Here is a 14,753-nt window from a genome sequence, read left to right on the forward strand (position 1 = left end):
TTTTACATTTACACCAAGACAATTAACCTACAAACCTGCACGTCTTTGGAGAGTGAGAAGAAACCGATGATCTCGGAGAAAACCCACGCAGGTCATGAGGGGAGCATGCAAACTCCGTATAGACAGCACTCGCAGTCGGGATCGACCTCGGATCTCTGGCGCTGCATGCGCTATAAGGCCGCAACTCTACCACTGCTCCATCCCTTCACTGAGCATTTTCCGCGTCCTCTGACATTGGGTGACGTGCATGAGGTTTTTTGAAGCAAAAAAACATATTCTCACTCTGTCCCTTCTCTCATTAAGGCCCTGAAATTGATCTCACTAATTTCCCGTGGTTTAATGCCACTCGTATCTTAAAATACACACTCATGCGTCAACCCACAGCAACCTTTGACCATTTAGTCAGAGTTAACAGGTTCATTATTCCTGAAGCTGCCTCTCACACTGACAGAGGGTTTAGTTTAGTTTAGTTTAGAGATACAGCGCAGAAACTGGCTTGTCGGACCAGCGAGTCCGCTCTGACCAGCGATCCCCGCACACTTAAGGGCCTCATTTACACGTCATGTAGAAAATTGGTCGCCACGCCGTGACGCGTGAGTGATGCATGCATAGCGCGTGGTGAGGCGTGAAATCGCACGTATCGTGCGGAGCTCCAGGATTTTGTAATGTAACGAAATCCTCACGCGCCACCTTTAGTTTAGAGAAACCTTAATCATTTAGTTTAGTTTAGAGATACAGCACGGCTACAGGCCCTTCGGCCCACCTAGTCCGCACTGCCCAGCGATCCCCGCCCACTCACACTATCCTACACACACACTAGGGACAATTTGCACATGTACCAAGCCAAGTAACCTACAAACCTGTACGCCTTTGGAGTGTGGGAGGGAAACCGAAGATCTCGGAGAAAGGCCACGGGGAGAACGTACAAACTCCGTACAGACACGCACCAGTAGTCGGGATCGAACCCGGGTCTCCGGCGCTGGAAATCGCTGTAAGGCAGCAACTCTACCGCTGCGCCCACTTATAAATCAGTCGGCCTCTTATGAATTCAATCAGTTGTGATCTCACGAACCCTGGCAGTCGGCTCGGGTGAAGCCCTCTGCCGCCTGGCACGGTGACCCATTCAATGGCCCAGTTTGGCCAGGCCCAGGAGCAGAGTGACCAGGACATCCTGTGATCCACCCACAGGAAGAGCGGCAGGCTGTTTACACAGGAGAGCCCCAGTGGCAATGCTAAAAGCGGAGCAAATAACCTGAGCAGAGAAGAGAAAAATCACACGTAGCTGCATGTCAAGTTGTCCCAGCGGTGTTCCAATATCAGCCAATTTGCACGCAGGCAAGCTGTCACAGGCAGTGGCGATAATGGCCAGGTAATCTGTTTTAACATTGGTGACTGAGTAGCAAACATTGACATGGGCTGGAGGTAAATCCCCTGCTCTGCAGTGAAACAAGGTTCAGCATAAACGGGACTGGAGCCTCACATAATGCTGCAGTCTCGTATTTCCTGGATCCCGTTGGAGTGGGAGATTGCAACCTTCACGTGGTCCACCCCGTTTCAACGAATGCAATCAACCTGGCCTGCACAATCAAATAAGATTTCTCTGCCTCAGAGGGCGGTGGAGGCCGGTTCTCTGGATGCTTTCAAGAGAGAGCTCGATAGGGCTCTTAAAAATAGCGGAGTCAGGGGATATGGGGAGAAGGCAGGAACGGGGTCCTGATTGAGGATGATCAGCCATGATCACTTTGTATGGCGGTGCTGGCTCGAAGGGCCGAATGGCCTACTCCTGCATCTATTGTCTATTGTCTATTGTGTAAGATCAAATAGAAGGAAGGACATGCTTGTGATTGAGGCAGTGCAGCGTAGGTTCAAGAGATTGATCCCTGGGATGGCGGGACTGTGATACGAGGAAAGATTGAAAAGACTGGGCTTGTATTCACTGGAGTTTAGAAGGATGAGGGGGTAACTTATTGAAACATATAAAATTATAAAAGGACTGGACAAGCTAGATGCAGGAAAAATGTTCCCAATGTTGGGCGAGTCCAGAACCAGGGGCCACAGTCTTAGAATAAAGGGGAGGTCATTTAAGACTGAGGTGAGAAAAAACTTATTCACCCAGAGGGTTGTGAATTTGTGGAATTCCCTGCCACAGAGGCCAAATCACTGGATGGATTTAAGAGAGAGTTAGATAGAGCTCTAGGGGCTAGTGGAATCAAGGGAAATGGGGAGAAGGCAGGCACGGGTTATTGATTGGGGACGATCAGCCATGATTACAATGAATGGCGGTGCTGGCTCGAAGGGCCGAATGGCCTCCTCCTGCACCTATTTACTATGTTTCTAGAACAAGTTGTCCTACAACTTTAGGCTGTGCACGCCATACGCAAGAAGAAGGAGAAGAAGAAGGATCCTGTTTCCGTGCTGAACAATTCCATGTCTTTTTACACTTAAGACTTTCGAGATATAGCGTGGGAAGAACAGGTCGCTTGGCCAACCAAGTCTCTGCCGACCAGCGATCACCCCATGTACACTAGCACTATCCTACACACGAGGGACAATTTACAATTTTTACCCACGCTACGGGCGCTGTCAGTGCGGAGTTTGCACGTTCTCCCCGTGACCTGCATGGGTTTTCTCCGAGATCTTCGGTTTCCTCCCACACTCCAAAGACGTGCAGGTTTGTAGGTTAATTGGCTTGGTGTAAATGTAAAATTGTCCCTGGTGTGTGTAGGATAGTGTTAGCGTGCGGGGATCGCTGGTCGGCGTGGACTCGGTGGGCCGAAGGGCCTGTTTCCGCGCAGTATCTCCAAACTGAACTAAACTAGATGGATGTGGAGGCCAAGTCAATGGATATTTTTAAACTGGAGATTGACAGGTGCTTGGTTAATAGATAAAGAGCGCTCTTTTAGAAAGGAGATTCAGATTCAGATTCACATTCAGAAAACTTTATTGTCTGTCGTAACAGAACATCTTCTTTGACGTGGCTCAACATACAGACAGGACAATGTACTGATAAGCAGTCATGCAACACAGATTTCTGCGAGCACACACAGTGTGTATCGATCTTAAAAGCAAATATAAAGATTAAAAACTGTAAAAATAGACGAGATAAAAGTTGTGGATACGTGTATAGTGACAATGCGTCAGGGTTAATTTGTCCATTGTTCATTTTTTATTTAAGCTTTTTATGGCAATGGGTATGAATGAGATTTTGTGGATGTTTTTTTGGTGGTGCGGAGAAACATCTTTAGACAGTGGGTAGTTAATCTGTGGAACTCAGGGCCGTGGAGGTCAAGTCAGTGGATATTTGCAAGGCAGAGGTAGACAAATTTATGATGAGAAAGGATGTCAGGGGTCATAGGGAGAAGGTAGGAGAATGGGGTTAGGAGGGAGAGTTAGATCATGATTGAATGGCGGAGTAGACTTGATGGGCCGAATGGCCTAATTCCACTCCTATCCCTTATGACCTCATGACCTTCACACTGCCTTGGAAAAGCAGCCAACGTAATCAAAGACGTGTCCCACCCCGATGATTCCTTCGTCTCCCCGCTCCGTTAGGCAAAAGGAATAGAATGTTCGACACAAAATGCTTGATGGGGCGAATGGCCTAATCCTTCTCCTGTAACTTGTGAACTTGGGTGTCAGGGGTTATTGGATTGGATTGGATTGGATTGGATTGGATTGGATTCAATTTATTGTCATTATCTCATAAGAGACAACAAAATGGATTTTCCTTACAGTCATAAAAAATTTTTAAAAGCACAAAACACAGAAGTCCACGACACAACATCCCCACAGCGGCACCTAAGTTCCCCACTGTGAGGGAAGGAACCAAAGTGCAGCCATAGAAACATAGAAACATAGAAATTAGGTGCAGGAGTAGGCCATTCGGCCCTTCGAGCCTGCACCGCCATTCAATATGATCATGGCTGATCATCCAACTCAGTATCCCGTACCTGCCTTCTCTCCATTCCCCCTGATCCCCTTAGCCACAAGGGCCACATCTAACTCCCTCTTAAATATAGCCAATGAACTGGCCTCAACTACCCGCTGTGGCAGAGAGTTCCAGAGATTCACCACTCTCTGTGTGAAAAAAGTTCTTCTCATCTCGGTTTTTAAAGGATTTCCCCTTTATCCTTAAGCTGTGACCCCTTGTCCTGGACTTCCCTAACATCGGGAACAATCTTCCTGCATCTAGCCTGTCCAACCCCTTAAGAATTTTGTAAGTTTCTATAAGATCCCCTCTCAATCTCTAAATTCTAGAGAGTATAAACCAAGTCTATCCAGTCTTTCTTCATAAGACAGTCCTGACATCCCAGGAATCAGTCTGGTGAACCGTCTCTGCACTCCCCTATGGCAATAATGTCCTTCCTCAGATTTGGAGACCAAAACTGTACGCAGTCAACCTCCTCGCTGATCTTGCCATATGTTCACCCAGGGTGGGGGCCTCCCGAGTACCCCGCAGTCGCCGCCACGGGCGGCCCGTTGTTCAGGCCCTCGTGCCGGGAATGCTGGAAACTCCGACGTCGAACGGAAGAACATCCTCAGCGGTCCGGGCCTCTAAATCGGCCACCTCCCACCGGAGTCCGCGGTTCCCGAAGTCCACAGGCCGAGCCGGGCGGAGATTGGCGCTGGCGACCCCCCCCCGGCAAAGGGTCCTAGGACTCCGCGATGTTGGTCAGCGCCGCCCGCGTTGGGGGCTCTGCGAACCACAGCTCCGCGATGTCGGTGCAGCAGGCCCAACACTCCGGAGCTCCAGGCATTGTACGCCCCACGATGTATCCAGCGCTGCGCCACCGCTGCTGAAGCTCTGGTCGGTCCCAGGCAGGAAAGGCCGTGCCAATCCTGTAGGTAGGCCGCAGGGGGGGGGGGCGAGGACGCGACTCGAATAATAGTCGCATCCTCTCCCGGAAGCGACTGAAAGACGGTTTCCCCCTTACCGTACCCTCCTCACCCCACACACAAAAAACAGAAACCCCCCAAAGAACGTACTTTAAACATAACAAAAAATAAAAGCTTTTCAAGTCAAGAATAGAACCCAAAATGGAATGGATTATATTTGGAATAATAGGAGAAGATACCAATTTAAATAAAGATCAAAATGTTTTTTTAAATTATGGGTTAATAATTGGAAAGAAATTGATACTTAAATTTTGGAAAAATACAACCGTTAAAATGTGGATTAGGAATATGATGGACATAGCACGCCTTGAAGAAATGAGACTCCGACTAATAGATAAATATGACCAATTCTTAAGGAGTTGGTCTCCTTTCATCGACTTTTTGGAATCATGTGATGCAGCGGTGCCGTAAGGATTGCTGATTTCAGTTCATGACGCGGATAGATCTACATCTCCGAATACAGATTTGAAAAATTCTCTTTTAAGGGGCCTTCTCTCCTATTTCTACTTTCCACTTTCTCTCTTCCTTTTTTATTTTTTATATACACACTTCACGTTTTTCTACTCTCTACCATCTATTTTTCCACTTTTTCCTCTTTCTATTGTTTTCTTTTTCTTGTCTTGCTTACTTCCTTCTCATAACATAAAACTAGAGGTTGTACATAGAATGGATTAAGGTATGACATAGTTGGCACCTAAAATTAGGTTCCACTGTACTGTTTTGTGCTGTATTAACTTCTAATAAAATAAACAATAAATAAATAAATAAATAAATAGATAGATAGATAGATAAATAAATAAATAAATAGATAAATAAATAGAAAATAAAAAAATAAAATAAAAAGATACTGGGCTGATTCGGAGGCAGCCATGACAGCACCACCGGATGTCCCGAGATCCCGTGATTATGGGGAGAAGGCAGGAGAATGGGGGTTGAGAGGGATGATCGGCCAGAATGGGCTTGATGGGCCGAAAGGCTTAATTCTGCACTTAACTGAATTGATGAGCAGGGGTGATGGCACAAATACCAGTTGTAGCTTGCTTGTTGCAACTACCTAAAGAATATTCCTTTATAAGCACCAACAGGAGATCTGGAAATCATTCTGTCTTCTGTGCATAAGAATTAGCGAAGCGGGGATTTAGACTGAACAAATTAAATCCCCCCCTCCTGCTTAGCACTCTGTTAAAATAAAATTGCTTTGTGTACTGAGATTTTAATTTGGCTCTTTCCTATAGACTGTAAAATATTAGTACGTTTCAGCCGCAAGAGAGTCCTATTTAATTTTGCTGATCCTTATTCAAGAGTCACAGCGTGAGCATTTCCCAGGGAAAGCCACAGAGTGCTGGAGTGAATGGGCGGCCACGATGGCACAGCGGTAGAGTTGCTGCCTTACAGCACTTGTAGCATTGGGTTCGATCCCGACTACGGGCGCTGTCCGTGCGGAGTTTGCACGTTCCCCCCTTGACCTGCATGGGTTTTTCTCCAAGATCTCCGTTTTCCTCCCGCAATCCTGTGTGTGTAGGATAGTTGATCAGTTGACTCAAGGAGAGATAGAGTCACACAGTCCGTGCCGAACAACAGGCCCTTCAGCCCACCTTGCCCATGCCGACCGAGATACCTCGTCCATAGTTGTCCCACCTGCTGACATTTGCTCCATATCTCTCTAAATCTTTCCTATCCATTGAATTCATCGCCACAAACTTCCGTGGAGGCCAAGTCAATGGATATTTTTAAGGCGGAGATTGACAGCATCTTAATTAGTACGGGTGTCAGGGGTTATGGGGAGAAGGCAGGAGAATGGGGTTAGGAGGGAGAGATAGATCAGGCATGATTGAATGGCGGAGTAGACATGCTCCAAGGAATAGTGTCCCAACCTGCCCAGCCTCTTCCTGTAGCTCGGGTCTTCAACTCTAGGCAACAGGACTCAGAAGCTGGGTACCGTATGGCAAGTTAGTCACCTCTGAAAAGTCTTGTGATGGACCATTCTCCACCTGACTGGATAAGTGCAGCTCCAACAACTCTCAAGTCCTCTCAAGAATATCTTTCATTCCAGTTTATTCCCCATTAACAGCGGGGCAGCGGTAGAGTTGTGGCTCACAGCGCCAGAGACCCGGTTTCAATCCTGACTACGGGTGTTGGCTGAACAGAATTTACACGTTCTCTCCCATCTGTCTGTGTTTTCGTCTTTTTTTACATTTTTAATGCATTTTAAAAGTCGGTGTTAATGTTTTCTGGTTGGTTTTATGTGGGGGGGGAGGGGTGGGGGTTGGGGGAAACTTTTTTTTCAGTCCCTTACCTTGCTGGAGATGCGAATGTTTTCTGGGTTGTATTCCCGGTTGCTCTGCGGCCTACCATCGATGGAGCTGGAGGCCTCCTCGGGCTGACCTTGGGCCCCACCGCGGGGCGTGGACTTAACATCGAGGCCGATCCCTTGTCTGTGATCGCTCCAACTGCGGCCTGCGGACTTTACCATCAAGAGCTTGCAGCCTCGGGAGGGGCTGTGGATGTCGGGAAGCTCCAACGACACAGAAGGTTCGACCAGCCCCGACCTGGGTTCCGATCGCCGGCGCGGGAGAGCTGACATCCCCCCGATGCAGGAGCTTGATCGCCTCGATGCGGACGGCAAAGGCCACCGGCTTCGGGAGTCAAGATGGCCCCGTCAACAAAGGACTCGAGGCCCCTGACTGCGGGAGAACAAAGAAGAGAAGAGATCTGAACTTAATTTCGCCTTCCATCACAGTGAGGAATGTGGAGGAGTCACTGTGGTGGATGTTTATGTTAAAATGTATTTTGTGTGTTCCGTAGCTGTTTATTTGTATAACTGACTTGGCAAATGAAATTCCTCGTAAGTTGCAAAACATACTTGGCTAATAAAGTATTATTGTGATTGTGATGGCGTGGGTTTTCCCTGGGTGCTCCAGTTTCCTCCCACATCCCAAAGACATACAGGTTTATAGGCTAATTGGCCCTGATAAAAATTGTAAATCGACCACAGTGTTTAGGATGATGCTAGTGTTCGGGGATCGCTGGTCGGTGCGGATTTGGTAGGTGGAAGGCCTGTTTCCGCGCTGTTTCTCGAAAGACTAAAGTCTAAAATTCCAAAGTCTAACGATCACCTCCCCGTTCCAAAGGCGTCCAGTTTGTAGGTGAATTGGCTTCCACAAATTGTACCTAGTGCATTGGATAGTCCTAGCATGTGGGTGATCATTGGGTGGGAAGGAACTGCAGACGCTGGTTTGCACCGAAGAAAGACACAAAATGCTGGAGTAACTCAGCGGGACAGGCAGCGTTTCTGGAGAGAAGGAATGGGTGAGGTTTTGGTTTGAGACCCTTCTTCTGACAAAGAAGACCTGCGTCTATTACGAATGAAAGGTACACAAAAAAGCTGGAGAAACTCAGCGGGTGCAGCAGCATCTATGGAGCGAAGGAAATAGGCAAAGTTTCGGGCCGAAACCTTTCTTCAGACTGATCGGGGGCGGGGACAAGAAAGGAAAAAGGAGGAGGAGCCCGAAGGCTGGGGGATGGGAGGAGACAGTAGGGGGACTGAGGAAGGGGAGGAGGCAGCAAGGACTAACAAAATTGGGAGAATTCGATGTTCATGCCCCCAGGATGCAGACTCCCCAAACGGAATATGAGGTGCTGTTCCTCCAATTTCCGGTGCTGCTCGCTGTGGCCATGGAGGAGACCCAGGACAGAGAGGTCGGAGACGGAGTGGGAGGGGGAGTTGAAGTGCTGAGCCACCGGGAGGTCAGCTTGGTTATTGCAGACCGAGCGGAGGTGTTCGGCGAAACGATCGCCCAACCTCCGCTTGGTCTCACCGATATAGATCTGCTGACATCTAGAGCAGCGGATGCAATAGATGAGGTTGGAGGAGATGCAGGTAAACCTCTGTTGCACCTGGAACGACTGCTTGGGTCCTTGAACGGAGTCGAGGGGGGAGGTAAAGGGACAAGTGTTGCATCTCTTACGGTTGCAAGGGAAAGTGCCCGGGGAAGGGGTGGTATGAGAGGGAAGGGAAGAATTGACAAGGTTATTACGAATGACCTTGGTCGGTGCGGGTTCGGTGGGCCGAAGGACCTATTTGCCGATGTATCTCCAAACTAAACTAAACTCAATTAAACTAACCTAAACTGCTGGGCGGCACGGTAGCATAGTAGTAGAGATGTTGCCTCTTAGCGCATGCAGCGCTGGAGACCCAGGTTCGATCCTGACTCCGGGAGACTGCACTGGCCAGCGATCATTGCACATTACCACCATACTATACACTAGGGACAATATACAATATTACCATTGCCCATTAGCCTTCAAACCTGGTCATCTTTGGAGTTGGGGAGAGAACCGGACCACCCGGAGAAAACCCACGAGGTCATTCATCTGATGATTTTATTTGCTTCTATAAGATCACCCCTCACCCAAGGAATAGAGTCCCAGCCTGCTCAACCTCTCCCAATAGCTCAGACCCTCTAGTCCTGGCAACATCCTCGTAAATCATCTCTGCACCCTTTCCAGCTTGACAACATCTTTCCGATAACATGGCGACCAAAATTGAACCCAATACTCTAAATGCTGCCTCACCGACGTCCTATATAACTGCAGCGAGGTCTGCCAACTTCCACGGTTTAGTTTACATTAGTTTAGAGATACAGCGCGGAAACTGGCCCCTCGGCCCACCGAGTCCGCGCCGACCAGCGATCCCCGCACATTAACACTATCCTACACACACTGGGGCCATTTTACATTTATACCAAGCCATTTCACCTACCAACCTGCAAGTCTTTGGTGGTGTGGGAGGAGACCAAAGATCTCAGAGAAATATCCCGGGGAGAACGTACAAACTCCGTACAGACAGCTGTGAGGCTGCTAGTCTAACGCAGTCTCAACTACCTCCCCCGGCAGCTCGTTCCATACACCCACCACCCTTTGTGTGAAAACGTTACCCCCTCAGGTTCCTATTAAATCTTTCACCCCACGGCACGGTGGCACAGCCTTGCAGTGAAATGCAGCGCCGGAGACCCGGGTTCGATCCTGACTACGGCTGTTGTCTGCACGGAGTTTGCACGTTCTCCCCGTGACATAGAAACATAGAAACATAGAAATTAGGTGCAGGAGTAGGCCATTCGACCTTCGAGCCTGCACCGCCATTCAATATGATCATGGCTGATCATCCAACTCAGTATCCCGTACCTGCCTTCTCTCCATATCCCCTGATCCCCTTAGCCACAAGGGCCACGTCTAACTCCCTCTTAAATATAGCCAATGAACTGGCCTCGACTACCCTCTGTGGCAGAGAGTTCCAGAGGTTCACCACTCTCTGTGTGAAAAAAGTTCTTCTCATCTCAGTTTTAAAGGATTTCCCCCTTATCATTAAGCTGTGACCCCTTGTCCTGGACTTCCCCAACATTGGGAGCAATCTTCCTGCATCTAGCCTGTCCAACCCCTTAAGAATTTTGTAAGTTTCTATAAGATTCCCTCTCAATCTCCTAAATTCTAGAGAGTATAAACCAAGTCTATGCAGTCTTTCTACATAAGACAGTCCAGACATCCCAGTAATCAGTCTGGTGAACCTTCTCTGCACACCCTCTATGGCAAGAATGTCCTTCCTCAGATTTGGAGACCAAAACTGTACGCAATACTCCAGGTGTGGTCTCACCAAGACCCTGTACAACTGCAGTAGAACCTCCCTGCTCCTATACTCAAATCCTTTTTTCCTCTCACAATCCTCTCCCAATAGCTCAGACCCTCTAGTCCTGGCAACATCCTCGTAAATCATCTCTGCACCCTTTCCAGCTTGACAACATCTTTCCGATAACATGGCGACCAAAATTGAACCCAATACTCTAAATGCTGCCTCACCGACATCTTATATAACTGCAGCAAGGTCTGCCAACTTCCACGGTTTAGTTTACATTAGTTTAGAGATACAGCGCGGAAACAGGCCCCTCGGCCCACCGTGTCCGCGCCGACCAGCGATCCCCGCACATTAACACTATCCTACACACACTGGGGCCATTTTACATTTATACCAAGCCAATTCACCTACCAACCTGAAAGTCTTTGGGGTGTGGGAGGAGACCAAAGATCTCAGAGAAAAATCCCGGGGAGAACGTACAAACTCCGTACAGACAGCTGTGAGGCAGCGACTCTAACGCAGCCTCAACTACCTCCCCCGGCAGCTCGTTCCATACACCCACCACCCTTTGTGTGAAAATGTTACCCCCTCAGGTTCTTATTAAATCTTTCACCCACGACACGGTGGCGCAGCCTTGCAGTGAAATGCAGCGCCGGAGACCCGGGTTCGATCCTGACTACGGCTGCTGTCTGCACGGAGTTTGCACATTCTCCCCGTGACATAGAAACATAGAAACATAGAAACATAGAAATTAGGTGCAGGAGTAGGCCATTCGGCCCTTCGAGCCTGCACCGCCATTCAGTATGATCATGGCTGATCATCCAACTCAGTATCCCGTACCTGCCTTCTCTCCATACCCTCTGATCCCCTTAGCCACAAGGGCCACATCTAACTCCCTCTTAAATATAGCCAATGAACTGGCCTCGACTACCCTCTGTGGCAGAGAGTTCCAGAGATTCACCACTCTCTGTGTGTAAAAAGTTCTTCTCATCTCAGTTTTAAAGGATTTCCTCCTTATCCTTAAGCTGTGACCCCTTGTCCTGGACTTCCCCAACATCGGGAGCAATCTTCCTGCATCTAGCCTGTCCAACCCCTTAAGAATTTTGTAAGTTTCTATAAGATCCTCTCTCAATCTCCTAAATTCTAGAGAGTATAAACCAAGTCTATCCAGTCTTTCTTCATGAGACAGTCCTGACATCCCAGGAATCAGTCTGGTGAACCTTCTCTGCACTCCCTCTATGGCAATAATGTCCTTCCTCAGATTTGGAGACCAAAACTGTACACAATACTCCAGGTGTGGTCTCACCAAGACCCTGTACAACTGCAGTAGAACCTCCCTGCTCCTATACTCCTTTTGCTATGAAAGCTAACATACCATTCGCTTTCTTCACTGCCTGCTGCACCTGCATGCCTACTTTCAATGACTGGTGTACCATGACACCCAGGTCTCGCTGCATCTCCCCTTTTCCTAGTCGGCCACCATTTAGATAATAGTCTGCTTTCCTGTTTTTGGCCACCAAAATGGATAACCTCACATTTATCCACATTATACTGCATCTGCCAAACATTTGCCCACTCACCCAGCCTATCCAAGTCACCTTGCAGTCTCCTAGCATCCTCCTCACAGCTAACACTGTCCCCCAGCTTAGTATCATCCGCTTAGTGTCATCTTAGTGTCACATGCGTGGGTTTTCTCCGAGATCTTCGGTTTCCTCCCACACTCCGAAGACGAACAGGCTTGTAGGTTAATTGGCTTGGTGTAAATGTAAGTGACCCCGGTGTGTGTAAGATAGTGTTAGTGTGCAGGGATCGCTGGTCGGTGTAGACCCGGTGAGCCAAAGGGCTATAGATAATAGACAATAGGTGCAGGAGTAGGCCATTGGGACCTTCGAGCCAGCACCGCCATTCAACGTGATCATGGCTGATCATCCACAATCATCCCCTGACTCCGCTATCTTTAAGAGCCCTATATAACTCTCTCCTGAAAGTATCCAGAGAACTGGCCTCCACCGCCCTCTGAGACAGAGAATTCCACAGACTCACCACTCTCTGTGTGAAATAGTGCTTCCGCATCTCCGTTCTAAATGGCTTACCCCTTATTCTTAAACTGTGTGGCCCCTGGTTCTGGAGTCCCCCAACATCGGGAACATGTTTCCTACCCCTAGCGTGTCCAAACCCTTAATAATCTTATATGTGTCAATAAGATGCCCTGTCATCCTTCTAAACTCCAGAGTGTACAAGCCCACAGCCGCTCCATTCTCTCAGCATATGATAGTCCCGCCATCCCGGGAATTAACCTTGTGAACCTACGCTGCACTCTTTGATTCCCCTACACTGAGTAAGGGACTCTGTGCATCTATCTGATCTATTCCTCTCGTGAATTTTTAAGTGCTGCCTGTAAGTTATTTCCACTGTAAAGGTAGCTTGTTTAGAATAAATGCATTAATGTGCTCATTACAGGCACATCAGTGCACTATTTCTCCTTACCTTATTTGTGTTTCCCAGCTGTGTTAAGTTGAATGCTATTTAATCATTTGCCGCTGCACGTTACTTACTTCAGCGCGCAAACAGGCCCTTCGGCCCACCGGTTCCGCGCCGACCAGCGATCCCCGCACACCAACACTATCCTACACACACTACTGACAATTTTACTTTTATACCAAGCCAATTCACCTACAAACCTCTGTATTAATATTGATTTCTCTAACTGCAAGTAACCCTTGCATTCCCTCTCCCTCTCTCCCTCCCCAACCCAAGTTGCACCAGCTTCTCGTTCTCATTGGCAAGCAGCTAACGTTCGTATCTTTCGTTCATTAGTTCTATATCTCTCTACATCACCGTCTATATCTCTCGTTTCTGGAGCGTGGGAGGAATCCGAAGCTACCCACGCAGGTCACATTGAAAATAGGTGCAGGAGTAGGCCATTCGGCCCTTCGAACCAGCACCCCCATTCAATATGATCATGGCTGATCATCCAAAATCATTACCTCCGTTCCTGCGTTCTCCCCATATCGCTTGATTCCATTCGACCCAAGAGCTGTATCTAACTCTCTCTTGAAAACATCCAGTGAATCGGCCTCCACTGCCTTCTGTGGCAGAGAATTCCACAGATTCACAACTCTCTGGGTGGAAAAGTTTCCCCCCCCATCACGAGGAGAACATGCCAACTCCATACAGATGTATTGTATTTCCGCTGACTGGTGAACATGCAACAAAAGCTTTTCACGTGACAATAAACTAAACTAAACTCAACACTAGTCTCACCTGCTCAGGTTTGGTCCATATCCTTCTGAACTTTTCCTAGCCATGTACCTGTTCAAATGTCTTTTTAAAGGTCGTTTTAGTTTTGTTTTGTTTAGAGATACAGTGTGGAAACAGGCCCTTCGGCCCACCGACCAGCGATCGCCCATGCACAGTAATTCTACCCTGCACACTTGGGGCAATATACAGAGACCAATTGACCAACAAACCTGCACGAACTTTGGGATAGACAATAGACAATAGACAATAGGCAATAGGTGCAGGAGTAGGCCATTCGGCCCTTCGAGCCAGCACCGCCATTCACCATATAACACCATATAACCATATCAAATTCAGATTCAGATTCAGATTCAATTTTAATTGTCATTGTCAGTGTACAGTACAGAGACAACGAAATGCATTAGAGACAACGAAATGCATTATAACAATTACAGCACGGAAACAGGCCATCTTGGCCCTACAAGTCCGTGCCGAACAACTTTTTACCCTTAGTCCCACCTGCCTGCACTCATACCATAACCCTCCATTCCCTTCTCATCCATATGCCTATCCAATTTATTTTTAAATGATACCAATGAACCTGCCGACACCACTTCCACTGGAAGCTCATTCCACACCGCTACCACTCTCAATCAATGTGATCATCCCCAATCAGTACCCCGTTCCTGCCATCCCCCCCATATCCCCTGACTCCGCTATCTTTAAGAGCCCTATCTAGCTCTCTCTTGAAAGCATCCAGAGAGCCGGCCTCCAGAGAACCGCCCTCTGAGGCAGAGAATTCCACAGACATGGGATGCGGGAGGAAACCGGAGCACCCGGAGGAAACCCACGCGATCACGGGGCGAACGTACAAACTCCGTACAGACAGTGGCCGTGGCCAGGATCGAACCCGAGCCTCCGGCGCTGTGAGGCAGCAACTCTACCGCTGCGCCACCGTGCCGCCCCATCCCTCGTTAAACATGGCAGC

Source organism: Leucoraja erinacea, chromosome 10 (assembly GCF_028641065.1).
Source record: "Leucoraja erinacea ecotype New England chromosome 10, Leri_hhj_1, whole genome shotgun sequence".
NCBI classification, from domain to species: Eukaryota; Metazoa; Chordata; class Chondrichthyes; order Rajiformes; family Rajidae; genus Leucoraja; species Leucoraja erinaceus.